The 16964-nt window shown below is 37.8% G+C and overlaps 1 protein-coding gene across 1 annotated transcript in view; it reads left to right on the forward strand.

Moving 5' to 3' along the window:
- LOC127412478 (leucine zipper putative tumor suppressor 2 homolog) overlaps positions 1–16964 on the forward strand; it is a 112272-nt gene that overhangs the window by 39956 nt on the left and 55352 nt on the right. The window contains exon 2 of the mRNA XM_051648870.1: positions 16396–16509. The gene's annotated coding sequence lies outside the window, so the exon portion shown is untranslated. The remainder of the gene's footprint in view (positions 1–16395; positions 16510–16964) is intronic.

Genomic DNA, 16964 nt, shown 5'->3' on the forward strand with positions numbered 1-16964 from the left:
TATTTGGCAGACAAGGACACGCTATGAGCAGCTGCTCTTTTTGAGATTTTTTCTGTGGGAATGTTTTTTTTTTTTTGTTTTTCTCTCAACAAGCATAATGTTGAAGGGAAAATGAAGAATTTCTGGAACAGCATTGTGGACAATACCCTCAATGTGTTTATTATAAAACTTAATAGTTTCATAATAAGATAAGCGATGTATGTCAAACATTTGGAGAGCTGTCAAGAGAAAAGGTCAAGAAAAAACAGCAATAGAAATGTTCAGTAGAGTGTATTGGTTTATATTTGGTCCTTTTGTGCTAAATGAAATGACATGAACACTCAAACTATAATACTATTATACAGTTTGTGGTGCTCTTTATTTTTGGGATTAAACTGGATACTTAAAGAAAATTGTGTATCAGAGTTACTTTTAGTGATAACATTTGAGAAACCAATCAGTCTCTTGATTGAGGAAGTCTATTTCTCAAGCTACAGGAAGAAAAAAGTTTACTTTTTTATTGCAAAATATAAAATGAGGTAAAAGACAGAATGTTAGCCTCAGTCACCAATCACTTTCATTGTATGGAAAAAAGATGCAATGGACATGAATGGTGACTGAAACTCCTTTTGTGTTCCACTGAATTAAAGGGATAGTTCACCCAAAAAATACAAATTCTCAAAATTTACTCACCCTCATGCCATCCCAGATGTGTATGGCTTTCTTTTTTCTGCTGAAAACAAGCAAATATTTTTAGAAGAATATTTCAGTGCTGTAGGTCCATACAATGAAAGTCAATGGGTACCAAAGGGACATAGTAAAAGTAATAAAGGGACCAAAAAAAGTAATCCATAAGACTGTTAATTCTATATCTTCAGAAGTGATATGATAGGTGTGGGTGAGAAACAGATAAATATTTAAGTTTTTTTTTACTATAAATCCTCCTATCTGCCCAGTAGGTGGCGATATGCACAAAGAATTCAAATGGCCAAAAACAAAAGAAGAAGAATGTTAAAGTGAAAGTGGAGATTGCTAGTAAAAAAAGGACTTAAATATTGATCTGTTTCTCACCCACATCTATCATATCGCTTCTGAAGGCATGGATTTAACCACTGGAGTCATATGGATTAGTTTTATGCTGACTTTATGTACTTTTGGAACTTCAAAATTTTGGCACCCATTCACTTGCATTGTGAGGACCTACAGAGTTAAAAATATTCTTCTAAAAATGTTGATTTGTGTTCAGCAGAAAAAATTAATTTGTAAACATCTGGCATAAGGGTGAGTAAATGATGAAATAATTTTTATTTTTGGGTGAACTATCCCTTTAAACCCACTGGGGTTTGGCACATTATGAATGTGAATACATTATTATTAATATCTATCCCTTTAAGTACAAGTAAATGCAGAAAATTTCACTCATGTATGTTTCTGGTTAGATATTTTGAAATTTCTTTGAGTTAAATTTTGGAACAACATAAAGCACATTTACTTTCTACTCTACAGTATGACAGGAGCATAATACTGATAATGTAATACAATGGTCTACTTGCACGATGAAAGCAGTAGAAACTAGGACAGTCATCAGAGCGATGGCATTATAGATAACATAGCTGCTACTTTCCTGGAAAACACTGTTAGCACTGACAGAAAACTGAGAAAATCAAACATGTACTGCTTTTAAAACAGGATATAGGGTTACAATTGCATTAAGAATTACTGTGATATACACCGATCAGCCACAATATTAAAACCACCTGCCTAATATCGTATAGGTCCCCCCTGTGCCACCAAAACAGCTCTGACCCATCGAGGCATGGACTCCACAAGACCTCTGAAGGTGTCCTGTTGTATCTGGCACCAAGACGTTAGCATCAGATCCTTCAAGTTCTGTAAGTTGCGAGGTGGGGCCTCCATGGATCGGACCTGTTGGTCCAGCACATCCCATGGATTGAGATGTGGGGAATTTGGAGGTCAAGTCAACACCTTGAACTCTTTGTCATGTTCCTCAAACCATTCCTGATCAATTCTTGCAGTGTGGTAGGGTGAATTATCCTGCTGAAAGAGGCCACTGCCATCAGGGAATACCGTTGCCATGAAGGGGTGTATATGGTCTGCAACAATCTTTAGGTAGGTGGTACGTGTCAAAGTAACTTCCACATGAATGCCAGGACCCAAAGTTTCCCAGCAGAACATTGCCCAGAGCATCACACTGCCTCCGCTGGCCTGCCTTCTTCCCATAGTGAATCCTGCTGCCATCTCTTCCCCAAGCAAACGACACACATGCACCCGGCCATCCATATGATCTAAAAGAAAACGTGATTCATCAGACCAGACCACCTTCTTCCATTGCTCCATGGTCCAGTTCTGATGCTAACGTGCCCATTATAGGCAATTTTGGCAGTGGACAGGGGTCAGCATAGGCACTCTGACTGGTCTGTGGCTACACAGCCCCATACGCAGCGATGCACTGTGTGTTCTGACACCTTTCTATTATGGCCAGCATTAAGTTTTCCAGCAATTTGTGCTACAGTAGCTCTTCTGTGGGATCGGACCAGACAGGCTAGCCTTCGCTCCACACACGCATCAATGAGCCTTGGGTGCCCATGACCCTGTCGCCAGTTCACCGGTTGTCCTTCCTTGGACCACTTTTGGTAGGTACTAACTACTGCATACCGGAAACATCCCACAAGACCTGCCGTTTTGGAGATGCTCTGACCCAGTCGCCTAGCCATCACAATTTGGCCCTTGTCAAAGTCGCTCAGATCGCTCAGACGCTTGCCCATTTTTTTCTACTTTCAACACATGAAAATCAAGAACTATCTGTTCACTTGTTGTCTAATATATCCCACCCCTTGACAGTTGCCATTGTAATGAGATAATCGATGTTATTCACTTCACCTGTCAGTGGTTTTAATGTTGTGGCTGATCAATGTATGTATACTAGTTGTTTTGATACTACAAATAGTCCTGACTAAGCAGGTCTGAGATGGAAAATCTCTTGATTGGTGTTATAAGAGTCTGTTATATAACTTGTGTGCAAATCAAATGCCCTTAATGCTTAAATTGCAGCTGTCTCTGGATTTAATGGGAGACAGATTTAATGGATCACACCACTAGTCCCAAAAAGAACTAGATCAGTGGTTCTCAACTGTTTTTGCTTCAGGGTTTTACACTGGACATCAAGTTCAAAATCACATAATACAAAAATCAACAAAAATGTCCTTAAATTCAAACAGTGAATTTTTTTTAATTAATATTATCGTGAACTACATAGGCCCAACAATTTGCAAAATTATTAAAAGGATGTAGGCTGATTAGGAAAATTGATGTCCCTTGAGAAATGCTTTAAAATTTCTATGGTTTCATGCTGTCAGCAGCAAATAATTTTATTGCACAAAACAAATTGTGGTCAGTTAATTTAATAAATCATTTTTGTTTAATAAATAATTAAATGCATTCTTCTTCTTCTTCTTCTTCTTCTTCTTCTTCTTAATATTATTATTATTATTATTATTTTATTGTTGTTAAAATAAATATTATAAATGTGTATAAATATTATTAATTTATTATAAATATTTAAATATAAATGTATTCTATTAGAATGTATTCATTTATTCTCACCTGCAAGTGAAGCTGTATTTAATGTAGCTTTGGTCGTATTTTCTTTTACCTTGGCTTTCTTACCTTTCTTTTACCTGGCATACTTTTGTGTATTCGTTTTCGAGGACAAAGGGATGTCAAGCAAACTGTCCATGCTGGCATCTGCCCAATTTAGCTAGCTTCTAGCAAGTGACAGATGAATTTGTGCCAAAACACTATAGAGTTTAATTGGACGCACAGCCTTTGACATCAACACAAAAGGCATTGGAAGCATTTTCTCTTACCTTTTAAAAGTTTGAAAACCTATTTATTTTTCTATCCTTACTATGCACGATTATATGGTTAGTTACATTTTATTATTTACATTTAGCATTGTTTTTTCCCTGCTGTCTGCGACCCAATGAGAACAGATCTCCCATTTTTCGGTCTCGACTCATCAGTTGAGGAGCATTGAACTAGAGCACATCAGCAAATGTACAGCAGTGAGAATGTTTGTGAAGTTCTCAGAATACAGCTTGAGCATGAAGATTCCTGCAGGTCATATTAGAGTTTTATAAGCACCTTAAACACAGAGGTGGCAGATGAGCGGCTGTGCACTGAGCATCTCTCACACAGCTAAGAATATGTGCCCTTAAGTTGTCTCTGAGATGATGGAAGACACTGTGTGAGACTGACGCCACTGCACTGCTGTTAGACTCATTACACACGGCTAATGACACAGTAGTGGAGATTAACGCCATTAATCAACTGCAGAGAGAAGTTTGGATACTGACACTGACAATTTAAAGTACATTTGTGTGGAAGAGTACAGCTTACTGCTGTTATAAGCTGGAGTTTATGCTGCTAAATATAAACCTACAGTATGTATTTTTGCGTCTATGAAATCAGCTATAGTTTTGGGACAAATCTGTAACAAATTGCAGAGTAGAATTGGTATAACATGCATTTCAATTGTTGAGATTACATGACCAGCCAAAATAATGCTACTCAACTTATTTCAGGGAGATCCCCCAAAATGCTGGCCTATCAGCTGGCCTATTATTGGATACATTGGGAAATACATCTGTATCTGTAACCAAACATTTTTCCTTTTATGTGATGCTGCATCAAGTCCAAGATCTCTATCTGGGTTTCCATCAACTTATTTTTATGCAAATTTTGGAATATTGCATAAAAAATGCTGGATGGAAACCAAGATGCATATAAAATCTTCAAAATGCACATAAAAAACATATATGCTTGCTTGAGGTAGATACATTCTTTATTTGATAAGAAGACATGCACATAAACTATGATTGAAACATTTACAGAATAAACTACTAAAGAATTTAAATATGAATAGGAACAACAACAAAAAAGCCATGTGATTTTGCCTGAAATCATGTGATTGAATAATTTGCTCATAACTGGACTAACAAGCGAACCAACATCATCGCATAACATCTCAAATGTTACTCTGGTTATTCTGAAATGCCGGCACCAAATATTATATAAATTAATAATACAAACTTTATCATATGGATGGAGGAATGCACCAAACTTAAGCAAACATGAAGTTCTTCACAGTGTTTTGTCCATGTGCTCTAAACTGTAGGTAGTTTATTAAATGTATTAAAATAGCCACAATGGATACAATTTCCCTGGGGGTGACTATTTTGTTCTCTTGAACACATGGGATAGAAACGCTGCTTTATTCGCAAATTGTTTTCACTGTTGTGGTGATGGGGGCGTGGCCGATGTCTGTGGAGAGCAAGGCTGGGAGAGTGAGAAAGGTAAGGATTGACACCTGTGGGAAATTATCTCTAACAGCTGTTTGTGTTCGCAGTGAGAGCTGAGAGGGATAAAAGGGTGCAGTCCAGACCACCGGAGGAGAGAGAGAGTGACACATGCAACAGTCTTGTGTGTGTGTGATGGTTGTGCTGAAAAGCAAACATTTGTGTAGAATGTTGAAAAGCATTGCAAATAAAATATTTACATTGACTGTTTACCTGGCCCCCGCTTCCTCCTTCATAAGCAAGCTAGTGATCTGTCACAACAATATCGGGATCTTTCCAATAAAATTGGATGGAGATAGCTAACTTATTGGGTTTCCATGCAAACCATCATGTGTGATTTGCAAGCATTTGTTACTAAACCGCATGATAAATCCATTTCACATGGCTTTATATCTGCATTGAGGTCAAATACAAGCAATGGGACAGAAACGCTATCTTATGATAAATTAAAACCTAGATTGACCTGTGTTGACACAGCAGAGGATTCTTATGTAATGAGAATTTGAGATGAGGCCTGTTGATTAGAAAATAAGGGAGGGTGCAGACAGGGAGCAGAGCAGGTGAACTAGGATGGATTCAGATAGGTTTTAAGCCCACGTAAGCATCCTGTCCCTGAGCCAAATTGCAAAGCTGAAGAGGTCAGTAAATGTGGCTCAGTTGCTAGTTTTATGAAAATTAAATGCTAATGCTACCCTGGAGGACGGGAGCAGCATTGTGCGATTTAGACAGTAATCCGATTCTCAATGATGGAAATAAAATATAGCACAAATCCAAAGTCCTGTTTTTTCTCATACCTGAAACATGTTTTGGTCATACTTTCTCCCATATACAGTTCACCCCATATTTTCCATATTTCACCAGTCACACGTTGTCTTTATATCTATCACATTTATATAAATTAGGGTCCAAAAGTCTGAGACCATAAATGAAAATGCTTCTAATTTAATACAAAATATTTCATTACAAATATCATAATATTATCAGCATAATAATCTGAATGAAAAGTTTATTTGAAAAATGTACATGAATTTCAAATTTCTTAGTATTTGGTGTATACCTCTTTTTCATTAATGACAGCATGCACTCTAGCTGGCATGGACTCAACAAGTATCTTGTGTGCTTGAATGTAGGGATGTGATGTGAAGTAATTGATTAATCAAGTTCTTGTTCTGCTTTAAATATTCGACTTGTAAAAACACTACTCAAATATTGCAGTTTGATTTTCCTTTGTGCCTTTGCCTGCCGTGGGCAACATTGAAACTGCTTCTTTCACCTAAATCTTGCTGTTAGTTCTCCTACAAAAATAAAATAAAAAATATCTGCCATTAATTAAAGTGATTGTACCACTTCAGAATACTTGAAAAGTTTCTGTGTGTAAGTGCAAATGTTTTTTGTTTTTTTATCTTGATCTTGTGTATGAATAGTGCAAATTTTTTTCATAAGAAAAACTGGTTCAAAAGGAAAAGAAAACTTCAATTCTAAATTTCAAGTTCGATTACTTGTTTTTTTTATATGTTAGAGTGCTTGACTAGGCTCCAATTAATAATGGCACAAAACTGCTTATACACATCCTGAATGCAGAATTACATGCTTCAATGTAAACAGAGAGCTTGGGAATCTTAGGGCGATCCTCACTGCTCATTGAAAAGCTCAAAACTGCAAAATAATATTACATATTATTACATAAAATACATCTAGTTCACGACATCAAGAAGTTTAACCTTTCAAACTACAACTGTATATTCAAGCAGTGTCAGACAAAATCAGCAAAATACTTTAGTCTCTCCAGAGCACCTCAAAAATATGAGAACATTACTTACAGCAGAGGATTTATCATCCGACAGTGATCAACTTGTAATGTGTTGTTGATATAGCACTTTGATGGCTGTAACAGCAGCGGTGCATAAATGGACTAAACTTAAGGCATTAAAGAGACTAAACTTCTTGCAGAGGGTTTTACTGTGGTGTTGTTTACCGTTAAGCACAGCAAGCTGTAATCACGCAAAAGCGCTCTCCAAGAAGTTATTCTCCAATTAATTTGAGAATTGCATCTCCCATTAAAACCACCCCCACTGAAAATATTAATGTTAGTAGTCAACCCCACTAATCACAACACGACACGACAATACTAGGGATGTGCTACGATGGTCGATTAATCTACTAGTCGCCAACAACCGACTAGTCGATTAATCCACCATTGTAGCACATCCCTAGTATTGTCGTGTCATGTTGTGTAGCCTGATGTATGGTTCTCAGGGCTGGAAAAATGATGGGAGAGATGGAATTGCTTCCCCATCTGGAATCAGGGATGATGAGGTCAGAGAAGAGGTGGCGGTAGAGGAGAGAAGACGATTGATGCTGTTCTTCCTCCTTGTAATTGCGTCCCTGACGCTTGTCCCTTGCCATCTGTCACCCTGCAGGCTCTCTCTCCATCTAGCTGGGCCCAGAATGGGTCAGATGCATGTTTACCTCATTTAACAATACAGTTGCTGAAGGGAGCAATTGTGGAACACACAGACACTGTAAGGCCAATGGGAAGAATGTAAAGGGTTTGTAAAGGAAGACTTTGGCAAGAGTATAACCTCTTGTTAAGCTAGATCTTGCCTATAACATCCTCTGTACAATGACTTTAAGGTCAGGAAATAATCAGTGCCTTTATTGTCAGGAAATAGAGACTCTTTTTCAGGTGGAAAGACAGATCAGCTTTAATGGTAGTAGAGCAACTTGATGCCAGAACGATGCGCCAATCGACAGGCATATGTTTATCCCCAACAGGCTAGTTGAGGTCATGGCAAAATCAATGGGCCATATTGTATCAGTTTGCAGACAGTGGCTCACTGATTGATTACTGCACAATGTGTTTGCATTTCTGGGTGTCTGATAAGGAAGAGATTGAGCATATGAGTAAGGCCTTGTCCCAAATGCCACCTTGCGGCCCTCATCTGTGTGCAGGCTTTGGTGATGTAATGCGGCATAGACTGTCAGGTAGTAGTCCGCTGTGGAGTCTATCAGTTTGGGCTCTGCAAAAGGGCACACCGAGAGTACATAGCGGACACAAAGGGGTGCTCGTGAGTACTATTCTGAAACCTAAAAATGACAAATAGGGACCCCACGATCATGTGGACTTCACGGATATGCAAACATGATGGCCATTGCAAGACCGCAAGTACACATCAAGCATGACATTTGAAACAGAGTCTAAGGGGCTGTTCACACTGAAGCATTTTTGCTGTTTTTCCTTTGGTTTTATATGAAGACATGCACTAGACTGATGTCTTTTGACTGTAGCGTTTTTTAGATGTTGTGTCAACTTAAAAAAATGGGTCTTGAGACACCTGAGTTCCGTTAACTGATGGATTTCAATAACCTGTTATACGCTTCCCTCGTCTCTTCCAAATCCTGCTGTTGTATTTCTTCCGTGGTACACAAAAGTAATTTTCCTATTAAAATAATGGTTAGCTTTAAGGTTTGGGTAAGGGTTTAGACTTTATGGTTGGGTTAAGGTTTGGGGTTAAACTTAGGAAAAATTGTAATGACATTGTTTTTTTGTTCATTTATTTTTCTCTGTGGGAGTAAAAGTCTTATGTTTTTGTACTAGCCAACTCTTACAATTTATTATGATTTTGCCATCTCTTACTGTTATTATGACTTGTATTGAGACCTGGCTATTGGATTTCCCCAAATATGCTAACGCTCTTTGGTGCTATGAAAACATTGGCTCAACCAATCGTGTGAGGTTTGGGTGGGACTATATGTTTTCCCTGAGTGTTCAGGAAACCTGTTTGAAACCTGTCATTATTTTTGCTGACACTTGTGGTCGCAGATATTAAACACTTCAGCTTTAAGAATCCATCATTCATGTGAGTGTGTGTTGCATTGTTATACACAGCAGACCCCCATTTACCCCCTTTCTTTTCCCAGTCGTGCTCTGTCTGTAAGGCAGGCAGGATCAGGCACGTGTGAACCTCCCTTTCCCTCTCTTCTCCACGTGTGTCAATGCAGTGTGTGTGAGTGTGTATGACTGCCAGCTCATGTAGATGTGTCCCACTTTCAGAGGTGCTTGTACACACTAGATGAGACTGTTTGATAAGCAAAGAGAAGAGATAACTACAAACGCATTCCTCTCTAATCTCCACTTCATTATTCACCGTTTTTATTCAACACAGTTAACAATAACTAGCATTCCTGACTGAGTATATAGGAGGAGAGAGAGGACAATCCCTGCAGATTAGTTCCTAGAGGAGGGCAGTCCCGGTTCTACGGGGTGCTTGAGAGTGCTAAACACCCTCAAACGAAACTTAGAGCACCCTCAATTGCAGATCAGGGCAAACTACTTCCCTCGATTTATCATGAACGTTTTTAATTAGATCTTTCATTTATCTGGCTTTTGGACCTATCGCGCATCCACAAGCTTTTAATATGCTCAGGGTTGCCAGATAATATATGCAACACCCCTATCAGAGATTTATATTTGCACAAAATGGAAATATTTCGTCTTATGTCATACTTAATTTATGCAATCTGGCAACCATACATGCGAGTGCAGGTACTTTCTCTCGACAAAAAACAAACAAACAACAACTTAGCACTCAATAGTGCATAGAGGGGACATGCGAGTAAAACCAAGTGAGAGAGGAATATATTTATTCTTTTTGTTATTTGTAAAATGCTGAAGTCCCTCACACCTGTATGTGAATGTTACTTTGGCAGTAATAATTTATCAGTGTCATGCAGCCTGTTTTATTCAGTGGTGTGCTGAATGGGGGTTGCCAAACATTGACAAGACCCACATCATGACCCATGAGCATGTAAACAGGTTGATAATGTTCTGAGAATAAAACAAGTAAACGGGTCCACTTTGCGGCCAACATTAAAATAAGCTTTTAGAATCTCTTTCCCGAATATTTTATTTTGCTTTTAAACCAGACTCCTGATATAGAGTGTTAAATTGAACACTAAATTACCATTGCATTGAAGTATGGTGAAATAATCAATTAATAATTATTCAGTTTTACTAACACGTGATAGAAATGTAGCAGCAAAACTACAAGCAATCGCAGAATGGTCCCATCAGTCAGTATCCAATTCAGAAAATTGTGCATCATTCACTGAGTGCATGTCTGGGCTTAAAAGATAAAACTATGCAGAACTTTTTATCTTCTGTGTTCCATGTTTTACTTAATGGCTGATGTGGCCCCAGAACCAAAATAACTGCACACCCCTGCTCAATTGAATATGTAAGACTAATACTGTAAATTGGCAAGCAGATTTTTCCTTGAATACCAGCAAACACACAAAAACCCTTGCATTTTGTGAATGCATTTTCAGCGACAGATGCAATAAATGTTTTGTACATTAAAAAAAAAAAAACTTTTCTTTAAGTTGTTTAAGTAGCATTTAATCATGATATAATCTATTAAAAATATTGTAGTTATGATACATCTCCACTTTATACAGAGCACCCCACTATTTTCAGAAGCACCCTCAGTGATTTTGATCTGGAACCGGGCCTGGAGGAGGGTGTGTAAACTCAGCTGTGAAATCTCATGTCACCACGAGTTACGAGGAAGCCTTGCCTCATTGTTACTGCAAGCATAAAGCTTAACAAGAAAAGATGCCGGTCAGGGATTGTGAATGTGGTAGGGAAAGGCAAAAAATTCTGGTAACACTTTACAAGGTTCCATTTGTTAACATTAGTTAACAGCTTTAGTTAACATGAACTAACAATAAACAATAATTTTACAGCATTTATTAATCATGGTTCATTTTAATTTCAACATATAGTAATGCATTTTTAAAAATCAAAAGTTGTATACAGTATGTTAACATTAGTTAATGCACTATGAACTAACATGAACTAACAAAGAACAATTGTATTTTTTTAGATGATGTATGGCATGTTGAGGTTGTACAATGTTTTTTCAGGTGGTACAGGAACACTAAAAGATAGAACGGGAGTGTTTGTGTGTGGCATTGCTTGTGTAGTAAAGTGTGATGCATTATAAGCAGTTAAAGACTTAGTATTGGAGTACTGGGCTTTCAGTCCATGTCTATTAGCATGGAGGCCATCTATATGCTATTGCAGTCCTGAAAGTTGACAAATAAAACTTTTCATAACATATGCATTTAAAATGTACAACATTTTTCTTCTGGCAATATGTCCCGAGTTCACTTCCTTTTTCATTAGAAAATGTCAATACAGGAGAGAAAATTGCATTCAGACCATTTCATGAGGCTTTTAAACCCACTCTTGACCTTGCTGAAGAGCAGAGGGCAGAGACAGTATAAGGGGAAGGAGACGGGCAACTTGAAAATGAAATTGCAATGCTCAATATTGTGGCTGCAGGAATGGAAGTCCCACCTTTGAGTTGAAAGAGCCAGTCACCTTGGGTGATTCTCCTGAAAATGTTCTGGTCATATTTAAACTTAAATCAATACCAAAAATTTATGAAATTATAGTTTGCTTAAAGAAAATGAAGACAACATTTATGACCATTAAGATTTTGTTTTTGCATTTTGAAACTTAAGCACATAATTCTCATTACTGTAATGCCACTGGACATTTTATTTTTACTATTCTTATTGTTTTCAATGATGATTCTCATTAACAAAACAGTAAATTTTTTACTGTATTACAGTAAAAAATGATGCAGTTATACAGTGTTTTTTAATATTAAAATCAGCTAAAATTAAAGGCAGTACTACCCTAATGTATAAACACTTTACAAATTAAATAATATATAATTTTTGTCACGCTGTGGTAATAAGGATATCATAATGACCATCTTTTTTTCACATTGCTGTTATGGGAATTTGGGGTAAAATGTGTATAACTGTCATGAAAAGAATGTAAAAATTCTCTATTTGAAAAATATCATTTTAAAATTTGGAGTAAAATAGGACAAGACATTCTCTTAAGAGGTTTCATGAGAATCAGCCCCTTAATGGTAAAGGCAAAGCCTCATCCTATTGCTCTGGTCAGGCGTATGCACACTGACTGGTAAAAAAAAAATAAAAAAAATAAAATGCTTTTTTTTTTTGTCCAATGTTATTTTTGATTTGAACTATTTTATTGAAACATAACCTTAGCCAACAGTTTTAGAGATTTCGAACTTTCACCATACAATTAGATAGAACTTTTACTTGCATGCCTACATAGAAAATAGCTGTCCAGGCCTATTGCCAAGAAGGATTTTTGCAAAGGGGCAACAGATAAGTCAGTCTGCGGAGACTTCACTCATATGACACACACATACTAAGGACACAAACAGAGGTGGTGTTGGGTAGTGTCCAGTGGGGGGCAGTGTGCTCTTTCACTTTTCTCAGAACCAAGATGTGCTGAGCAGATATTTTTATCCGAGGAACTTAAAAACTTTCACAGAGTATACTAGGCAAAATATGATATCTGGCTTTAATGTCCTTTGAGAAGCATGTGAGACTACAGTTTGAGAGCCAAGGAGAAAAAGAAAAACTACGGCCCCTTAAGAAAGCCATGACCACATTATGCCTCCACTCCACTGTAACATAATAACAGGCTTTTCACCTTGACATGGCAAGCAATACTCCATAGCAGGTGTGTGACGCACAGTACACGTACTTGAACTCTGTCGTATCCACTCAGGAGATGGATAGATAGGGGCCCTCTAGTCTTTCTCATATACTTTGTCATTGCTTTTTATTGACATGTGGAATATTTTCCTGAGTGTCTGTTCATTAGTGTCTTTTGGATGTGGCTGTTGAATGTGTTTTGCTTGCTTCACTGAAATTATTTTCTTAATCAGTATTTTTGTCTTGATTTCCAGTAAAACAATATATAAACATGCTTTAAACAAAACTAGATTGAAAAGTTTATGGACAAACTTTAGGTTGGCTTGAGAAAGCCTAGCCTGAAAGTTTGAAGTAGTTGTAAAAGCTTGAAATTTGAAGGTTTTAAGTTTGAAGTAGTTATAAATTTTAGTAGTTTTAAAAGTTCAAAGTTTAAAGATTATGAGACCATTCAGTCTATCAGATAGATAGATAGATAGATAGATAGATAGATAATAGATAGATAGATCATTTGGTTGCTAGGCAGTTACCAAGGTGATACTCAAAAGGCTTCTTGCTACCCTGAGTCCAATGAAAGCAACCTGAAGTCTCTTTGATGTTCTGGTGCAGAGATATGTGATATGTTACTTGGTTGCTAGGGTAACCCCATCTGGTTGCTAGGCAGTTACCAAGGTGATACTCAAAAGGCAGCTTGCTACCCTTATTCAAATGAAAGCAACCCGAAGTCTGTACGATTTTCTGGTGCAGAGATATGTGATTTGTTACTTGGTTGCTAGGGTAACCCCATATGGTTGCTAGGCAGTTACCAAGGTGATACTTAACAAGGCTTCTTGCTATCCTGAGTGAAATAAGTCAACCCGGAAGTCTCTACGATGTTCTGATGCAGAGATATGTGATTTGTTACTTGGTTGCTAGGGTAACCCCATGTAGTTGCTAGGCAGTTACCAGAGTGATACTTAATGAGGCTCCTTGCTATCCTGAGTGAAATAAGTCAACCTGGAGTCTCTACGATTTTCTGGTGCAGAGATATGTGATTTGTTACTTGGTTGCTAGGGTAACCCCATGTAGTTGCTAGGCAGTTAACAAGGTGCTACTCAAAAGGCTTCTTGCTACCCTGAGTCCAATGAACGAAACCAGAAATCTCTACGATATTCTGGTGCAGAGATATGTGATTTGTTACTTGGTTGCTAGGGTAACCCCATCTGGTTGCTAGGTAGTTACCATGGTGATACTTAACATGGCTCCTTGCATTCCTGAGTGAAATAAGTCAAACTGGAAGTCTCTACGATGTTCTGGTGCAGAGATATTTTATTTGTTACTTGGTTGCTAGGGTAACCCCATCTGGTTGCTAGGCAGTTACCAAGGTGCTACTCAAAAGGCTTCTTGCTACCCTGAGTCCAATGAACGAAACCAGAAGTCTCTATGATATTCTGGTGCAGAGATATGTGATTTGTTACTTGGTTGCTAGGGTAACCCCATCTGGTTGCTAGGTAGTTATCATGGTGATACTTAACATGGCTCCTTGCCATCCTGAGTGAAATAAGTCAAACTGGAAGTCTCTATGATGTTCTGGTGCAGAGATATGTGATATGTTACTTGGTTGCTAGGGTAACCCCATCTGGTTGCTAGGCAGTTACCAAGGTGATACTCAAAAGGCAGCTTGCTACCCTTATTCAAATGAAAGCAACCCGAAGTCTGTACGATTTTCTGGTGCAGAGATATGTGATTTGTTACTTGGTTGCTAGGGTAACCCCATATGGTTGCTAGGCAGTTACCAAGGTGATACTTAACAAGGCTTCTTGCTATCCTGAGTAAAATAAGTCAACCCGGAAGTCTCTACGATGTTCTGGTGCAGAGATATGTGATTTGTTACTTGGTTGCTAGGGTAACCCCATGTGGTTGCTAGGCAGTTACCAGAGTGGTACTTAATGAGGCTCCTTGCTATCCTGAGTGAAATAATCAACCCGGAAGTCTCTACGACATTCTGATCCTGAGATACCCATCTTAGTGATTTTGAATGGTAGTCAATGGTGTTTGGTTGCTAGGGTGCTCTAAATGGTTGCTAGGGCGTGGCTAAGTAGTTTCCATGATGATACTTGAAGACTGATTGCTCACCCAATTCAAACAAGCCAACTCTCATGTCTGTAGGACATTCTGATCAGGAGATATCCATCTAAGCCATTTTGAATGGCAGTCAATTGGTTTTGGTTGCTAGGGTGCACTAAATGGTTGCTAGCTTGTATGCAGTTGCTAGGGTGTTAAAGTGATAGAGTGAAAGAAAGATTAAAAAGAGTGATGTAAAGATATAAAAAGGAAGTGATGGAGTGATAGAAAGTATGAGTGGTGGAGTTATAGGATGTAGCTTGAATCCTCTAAAGGAGTTATTACAGGAAAAAGTTTTCATACCTTGAATGGAAGTCAAAGAGACATGAGGCCTATTCGGAACTCCGATACTGGAATATCGTAATTCCGATCAGTTAGAAAAGATATAGCACACTATTCGGGATTAGTCTGAAGGTCTGTGCTGAGTTTGGTGCATGTAGCTTAAAAGCTCTAGGAGGAGTTAGAGTCAGAAATTTTAGTCTCAGAATAATAATAATAATAATAATAATAATGTTTAAATAGGATTTCAGTAGGTTGGCTTTCTCAAGCCAACCTAATAAATGTACTTAAGAAGCAAAACTGCATTAGATATTAAGACTTGTTTTTAGAGAATATGTCTTGAATTTTATTTAAATCTGACAATTATAATATATGACAAATCATTTTTAAGCATAAATATAGCCAGATTTAGTGATATAAATACTTAAAAAAAGAAAATAAACTATTTGTCAGTGGGTTTAAAAAAAAAAAAAAAAAAAACATAATTCAAAATATATTGTCTGAGAAAAAGTCTTAATATCTTAAAGGGTTAGTTCACCCAAAAATGCGAGTTCAGTCATCATTTACCCATATTCCCTTGTTCTGTTGAAAGCAAAAGGAGATGTCGGGCAGAATGACAGCCTTGGTCACCATTCACTTTCATTGTGTTGAAAAAGATCCAACATTAAAGGTGCACTCAGTCATTTTTTCCTGATTAAAAAAGCTTTACTCTAAAGAAATTAATTGTAATTTTGCAATGTATGTATAAAATATAACCACTCACATGAGTTGAAGACTCCTGACATATAAGTAACCTTATAAAAGCTGTTTTATTCTACATGGAGAGGGTCCGCACATGGGGGCTGCCGTGTTAGAATCACTTGACCAGAAAATACTACTTGCTTAATCTCAGTAACCATCCTGTTATTTTACACTTTCATTTATGTATTAAAGTAATCATGGCTGACTGTCAAAGGTAAAACTGTACAATGGCATCTGAAACGGAAAACTATTGATTTTAAATTATGCTGCATCCAAGCTGTTAGGGTGTCAATGTAAGTCCAAGATGACACAAACATCTTGCTGTTTAGAACTTGCCCTAACCCCAGTACATGTGTGTGTGTCTCTGCAGGTGTGTGTGTGAGTAGAGGTGGACGCTGCAGTGGCGCTCTAGGGATGTGTAAAGACTCTATCAGTCCTGAATCTCTGCCACTTTTAGGAGCTGAACTCTGGGCCTCTGTGCAAGGTAAGACATGTGATAAGTCCCTGTATGCCTCTCTACATTATCTTTCTACTCTTGCTATCAGTACTGGAGAAACAGACAAGTCATATGGAATTGATCTTGAGTCATTCATTTACTCCAGCTATAACAAGCAGGCTTTAATGGACCCCGTCACCAGTGTCATAACTTTTACCTCTCGCCGTGTTGGTTTTAATTAGGCTCAGTTAATTAAAGACACTAAAAGCTAATGATCTGGAAAGCATGATTGAAAATGCACTCAGTTTGTCTTGGATGCACAGCAAAAGCCACAATACGAAGAGATGAGAGTCTGTTTCAAAAACCTGGAGAAAAGAGCTGACTACAGGGCTCAAACGGCCTTTTTTTTTTTAGACGCGTTAAGCCAGCGTCTCACTAGCACACTCGAAACAATGAGATTTTGGCCGAGGGTTTTACACTTACCGACTGTTTTGCTGAGATCT

Source organism: Myxocyprinus asiaticus, chromosome 21 (assembly GCF_019703515.2).
Source record: "Myxocyprinus asiaticus isolate MX2 ecotype Aquarium Trade chromosome 21, UBuf_Myxa_2, whole genome shotgun sequence".
Classification (NCBI taxonomy): Eukaryota; Metazoa; Chordata; class Actinopteri; order Cypriniformes; family Catostomidae; genus Myxocyprinus; species Myxocyprinus asiaticus.